General features: G+C 36.7%; 1 long non-coding RNA gene across 1 annotated transcript; it reads right to left on the reverse strand.

Moving 5' to 3' along the window:
* Positions 1-1254: 1254 nt before the first annotated feature.
* Positions 1255-2648, reverse strand: LOC139124476 (uncharacterized). Its single transcript, XR_011549924.1, has 3 exons — positions 2605-2648; positions 1562-1671; positions 1255-1289 (listed from the first exon to the last, which is right to left on the reverse strand). It is a non-coding gene; the product is annotated as an uncharacterized lncRNA (long non-coding RNA).
* Positions 2649-6877: the final 4229 nt, after the last annotated feature.

Raw genomic sequence — 6877 nt, forward strand, 5'->3', positions numbered from 1 at the left:
ACTGATTGGCACAGTCTCTCAGCCTGTCGCGTCCCCCCCCCCCGAACTTTCTAATTAATTCTCCCTGTCAGATATCCTATTGAAAATCCTGCATGATAGCCATTCAAATTAAACAATAGTGTATGGTTGGATACTAGTTATAGCACGAGGTTTATATCTACAGTTTGTTGTGACTTTGAATTTGATTTCTTGACAGTTATCGACAGTTAACTTTCCTAAGTTGCCGGCAGGGAGAGGTCAGTCAAAATTTCTGTTAGAGAGAGGGATAACTCAATTTCATCATGTTTGGCAGGGGGGCTTCACTCGCCCTACCCCCCACCCCCACCCCCGCCGTAAACAATGATGGCTCCCTAAGCAATTACGCATTCATGTAGTTGCGTAGGTCATTGTTCCTTATGACCAGTTCGAAGTCTTGAATGTCCTGGAACGTTTTTTCAAGGTCACACAATCGTGTTTATTCTTAGGTACTTTATATTTTTGAACGGTAAATAGCCTATCAATAGAGACTTTCAGAGGACGCGTGAATACTTTGATTTCATTATGTTAGTGTAGCGATCGGGAAATGCCCGGAAATTTCTGAGGAAATTTGATTTTTTCTATAAACGAGGGGCGGTACAGCTGATTAGTTAGACTTTGGGATTTCACTCAGGTGTTTATTTCAAGATTTCATTTCACTGGATTTTACTCTGTCAACTCAACACTGTGGTGAGAAATACATCATGCTTGTACCCAAAGAAAAACTCACTTCTTTTCGTATCTGCTTTTCATTTTCGCGGAGACTTAGTCATTAGTTTTAATAAAATTGTTTTTATGAAGATCGATGACTTCACTGGCTTTTCTGTCGGGATTCTGTTGTTAATTTCATGACTGGGTCGTATCAGCTTACAATGAAATAAAAATGAGAAGACCATAGAAATATAAGACCATGTTACCGCATCATACTTGAAAGAGACCTGGAACAAGACACAAACCGGTAATCTTCAATCAAGGTTATAACAATAAATGTAGCTGTATGGGAGTACCTGCTAGATTACCTGCCATATTAAGAAAATACTCGATTGAGATAAATCCACCAACGTTTTTTTCAAATTAAGCTTCATTTTAAAAACAATCGTGAAAACGTTTTTCGACACATTATTTGGACATACCGGCAATGATGTTTGACGTCGCGCCAGCGGCCATACAGTTGAAGACACGCACTGAGTGGACAGTTGCACCATGGGCAATACGACATTTCTACCGGCAACTGTAGCGGCAACATGGGTTCCGTGACCATGGCAATCTGAACCCTAAACATATCAAGTTTACAAAATTTAGAATATTACATTTATTTAGATAATTTCAAGTAAGTATCATCGATTGCATTGGCCGAATAAAAAGGTCAAGATTATGGGGGATATGATTCTCTTCAAAGTTTTCACCCAACAGTTAAGAAAGAAATAACGAATACTAAATCATTCATGTATTTCTGTAATAATACACACATACTTTAACACATTGATTTGCAGTGCCAACGTGTCCTTTGGCATATCTATAATTTTTACAACCGAAGTATACTTACATAATTACCACTGTCGAAATCCCAGAAGTATTGGGCACGGCCTCCGAATTCAACGTGGGTATAACGGATACCGGTGTCAACAATGTACACGGATGCTCCAGCACCATTACCTTGGCGGTGAATAATTAAAATTAAATTAAAACGTGATTGCAAAGACTGATCATGAAATGCAGGGAAATAAGTAAAAGGGTGCGATATAGAAACGTTTGATGGAATCACATTTTTAACTTTATTTCATATTCAAGCTATGGTATGATACAGCTCACCGTCTCTCTCCGGGAAATAGCTAGCGAGAGGACCTCGGGATACAGAAACAATGTAGAGGCTCATAGTGTTCAAAGATAACACCATTATTTCATATACAGAGATTTTACATCGTGCCAGGTATTATCCGTTCCCATAAAAGCTATTGCTCGATAAAACATCTCATATATACAATTTGTAACGTGGTTATTTACATACAATTACCATCTCATCATTCCACGTAATGACGTGTTTATGGCCAAGGTTCATATCAACAGCTAAGGGCATTTAAACACAGGAACAATTATTTACTTATTTGATTTCTCACAATTCGTATTGCCATTGTTTGACTTTTAATTATCTGTATCAATATATTACATCGTTCTGAACCTGATCATTTAACTTTACGCGGAATTAATGTCAGCGTGAACGACCTACGAGTTACGACGGAGGAGGAATGGGTTGCCGAAAATCAATTCTCTTTTATTCTTAAGGTACGATAATGAGAGTTTTTCTTAGTCTTAACTGAGAGGAGAATAATTCAATTTGATCAAGATTTATAAATACTGAAAGAAAGAAGTAAGATATCTTTAGATAATACCCTTTCCTCAAGCTATGGTGCCTTTTCTTAAATATGAATATTAATATTCAAATAAAGTTGTTTTAAAAAAGCTTCGTGTAGTTGATATTGAGCGGAGAACACTTTCGTACTCGATCTCTCATTAAGATTAATCTTATAAATCTAGTATATGAGTTTTAAATCAAATTCATTATCATTAAAAACTTGATTAGAATATTACCGTATAAGTTACAGTTCCCATCAAGCGGAAGACTTCTCTGGTTAGTACGATCACTTCCCCATTCACAGGCTTTTTCATAATGGCATCTTCTTCTATATATTCAACGAAATCCAACCCTGCGACCTTTAAAGAGTTTAGAATGGCATTTGTTTTACAACTGCTACCTTGAGTTGCACATAGCGCATATGCAAATTATCACATTCAATATGTCACTTACGTTTTTGATTTGCGCTTCTTCAGCTTCAACAGCGACTCCATGAAACACATGTGTATATTTTCTCTTTACGGTGACCGATTCGGAAATCGCATTGACGAGGGTAACCATATCACCTCCATCCTACGGCAAACACGAAAACAAATGTAAAACTAATGAAATGGCCTTAAATAGAACTGAATTATCGACAGCATTTATGTCTTTCTGGGAATGGTTGAAAATCATTTATTCATAGACTTTGTTTTATTCAAGGAATCGTTGAGGCTAACAGGTAATGTCTGGCATGATTCTAATTGCGCTAGGACAACAAAACGTAAATAAAGTGCGGTGCATATGCCTAGCCGCACGACAAGTAAATGGGTCGTTGACTGTCTTAAAAGCTAAACATTATGTACATCCTAATGTAGGCCGGCCGACCTAATATTTTTGCCACGTTCAAAGAATCTGCAAGGCAAAATACGTTGTGAGATATCTATCGACGTTTCAATTGATAACCTGAATAATGGCTATACACTTGCATGGTTGACCCCTCCTGAATGATTGAGTTCTGGGTACGGTTTCGTTTGAATCGAGGAGGGGTATTAGTGTGACCAAGGAAGCTTCGAGCAATAGAAATGTCGGGGCTGGAAACTCTTCTTACTTACTTTAAATTTCACCATATAGCTGTTCATTACAGGATCTTGAACTTTCAATATCGGGGCCAAAAGCGCAGCTTGTGTTGAAGCGACGAAGATGATGACGAGCAGATGGTTCATCGTGGTGTCTCGAAGGCAAAAAAAAAACAACAAAATAATTAGAGGCGAAAAGTATGATCAACATTTCTCTCCCTGTAAGTTAACCGTAATGTGCTGATTGTACAATAGCAGACACCTTGTAGTTTTGCCAAACAGTTGATTACTAAACTCTACAGATATTATTCCTTTAATTCCATTCAATTTTTACGGCTAAAACATATGGTTTGTACTATAAATTATGGTCGAAATTCTGTGATTTCCTTCAACTCTAGAATATTTATTCACTAAATATTGAACGTGAAACCTTGTAGACATAACAATGTACGGACACTTTAAAATATACACTTTAAAATGCAGGGACGAGGTGTAGTAAGAGTACCCGCCACTCAAAGGACGAGATTGATAAAAGCGCACTAGTCTATAAAAGTAAGTTTGTTTCACTGAAGTAAATTTCTGTAAAATTGGTCATCCCTTTCCTAATTCCAACTTACCTCCCATATGGAAACTCCAGACTATCAGTGGTGTGGTAAACTGTTGTGACACGCGTCCTTACACCAAATACAATGACTTTAGTAAAACCAGATAAACCAATTGAAAATTCTTTATGTAAACGTCAATATGTTTACGTTTTATCTCTTGTGTACGTTAAAACACCTGTTACAAGTCGCACTGGCTTACATACTTATTGATAACCCTGATATCATTCCAACGGCTACAATATCTGTAATAATATTGTGCCTTCGACGTTCACGTTAAACGTATTATTACATCAAAATATATAACACATTTAACATGAATAGACGCCCACATAGTATATACATCATTTATCTATTGATTTTTATTTTAAAGGAACGTTTCATTTTCTCTATGCTGAAAGGTACGTCAGTGCTGACAAATTTTATCTCTGCTTGCGAGAAGTTATTGCGAGGTAATGATATATATATAACACAGCACAAATATTTACATTTCCCATTTTTGACAAAACCACCTGCTGAGAAAACATTACATTTGATGGATCACTACATAGAAACCTGTTGCCAGGCTAGAACTGGCAGAAACCTCTTGGTAGCTACAGGAATATTAAATGTCTTTTTCTGTGAGTCGAAATTCCTGTTAATCACAATTTTACTCCAAAGTTATCTGATTTGGAATTTTTATATAGTTATCTTAATAAAGGTTAGAGAAGGCAAGTAAGCTAAGGTTTGTCTACAGTCAGAATTAGCATCATTAAAAATTACTTCTGAAATATATCATTCTCAATACTTCTTGTATATTTGACATCACATCTTCACAACTGTTCATGCAGACACCGGTAAAATATAAAGCGAATAAGCTATTTTATTTGTGAAAACCACGTGCAAGGTGGGTTTGTTTTAGCAGGTATGCTTGACAGTGACATCATCTTTTCACTCCATATGTCTTATCCACTGAAATATCTGATTTCAGTCTCCACCAGTACACTATCTTTCATTAGCGTGCCTTTTACGTCAATTTGACGAACCACTTCCATGAAAGTATTGTCTGTGTCCAAGGTAAGTTTTACTTCTAACATGTATTAGCATGGGATGACTAAATAATTACATACTAATCTTATGAAATTCTTAAATTGGCCAAAACAATTAAAGCAACATTAACAGCTGTTAGCACTTCTCTATATTTTGCTGTTCGCAGTTCAATTGTTGTTGGCGTCTTTACTTAAGCCTACGTTTTACACTATTATTGTTCGTCTCTGCATATCTGGTGTAACAGACTCACATTGCATGTCCATCTAAATGCACTTGAATTTGAAAGGTAGTCGCAGAAATTGTCATAGATATTCTCCATTTCGGTGCAAATAGTAGTTCTACGAACAAATAATCCATTCCAAAGCTCATTGCATACAGCAATAAATCGATCTTGTCATGTCAGCACAGTATCCCTTTCAAACAAAAATCTGTCTAATCCTTAAAAAAGCGCCAATGAAGAGGCTGATGGAATTAATATGCATAAGAAAGTCCTGAAAAGTAAATTTAGAAATCTATTTTGATACTAGGGATAAATGCTGTGGTAAAGTTAATATGCAATTAGGGCATGGGGGCTCAGCAAAACCCAAATTGTTGATCAGTAATTAGATATTTGGAAAGCTATACATCTCAGTATGCGTTTACACTATATTGATTAATGTCTTCATCGGCGCATGCGTTGCGAAAGTTTCAGGAAGATCCCGCTTAGGGGTCAAATGTTTACATCACGAAATTTGAAGGCACTCTTCGCTGGGGAATTAGCACATTTCACTTACTTATGTAGCACTTACTGCCATATCTGCTTGCAGTGTCACAGGCCGACGCATACCTTATTCAGCTCTAGTTGGCTGGCAAATGTGCCACGCAGTGTAACACTTCGTGCCAGGTCAAAGGTCAGATAAATTATCATACTCCATTTGTTTGGAGTCACCAATAAGCTGCAACCGCTATTCAATTTGCTGAATTGACAATGAATGAGCTATACCGCATTGCCTATTTAGAAATAATGTACATTAAAATGGGAAACGAAGACTGGCCGTTGGAGGAGGGCAAACGTTGACTTTCACGCAAAGTGAGAGAGTGTAATTGAGTGAATAGTTGGGTGATCGGGTAGGCTGCGGTTGGACTATTAGAATGGAAACTTTATGGAATGTCTTTGAAATTAAAACGATATATCTATCCAAATATCTCACATGATGCTTGCAGATACGTTACTACCAAAGTCAAGAGATAAACTTAAGCAATTCGGAGGAAGAGTTAATGTGTTGCGTTGAAAGAGAAAGTTCTATCGCCATCAACAGGACAGTGTGGAAAGTTTACCCAATTGCATTGAGAAGCATACCAGCAGTGAGTACTTAAGACTAAAAGATAGACAATGTATCAAAAATATCGAAAAGCCCAGACAATATCATAGCATCTTTCAAACAGAATATCTTGCCTATCTTCACTGAAATCGTCAATACGTTGATGTTACCACGTGATTGTGTTTTGAGTCATTCAAGAGTTTCTTGATTTCTCCAAATCCCTTAAACATAACCCAGAGGAATAAAAAAGCTATGAAAATTTCATCCATTAAATATTAAATGCACTAGACTCAAACATTTCAATTCACGGAAAAAGGCCTACTATGTTTTGTATGAACTTTGTAAAGTACAAGTTTCTTGGACTTTTCTGATTTTCACAAAAATTCATGGTACAGTATCTCTAAATACTCGCTGTAGAAAATAGACAAGGCTTCAGTTAACAAAAACTGGTGATATATCATTTTCAATGGTTCATGTCCTGACTAACAGTCCAACACTCCATCGCAAAATGCATGTCAC

Source organism: Ptychodera flava (assembly GCF_041260155.1).
Source record: "Ptychodera flava strain L36383 chromosome 23 unlocalized genomic scaffold, AS_Pfla_20210202 Scaffold_24__1_contigs__length_23054250_pilon, whole genome shotgun sequence".
NCBI lineage: Eukaryota > Metazoa > Hemichordata > Enteropneusta > Ptychoderidae > Ptychodera > Ptychodera flava.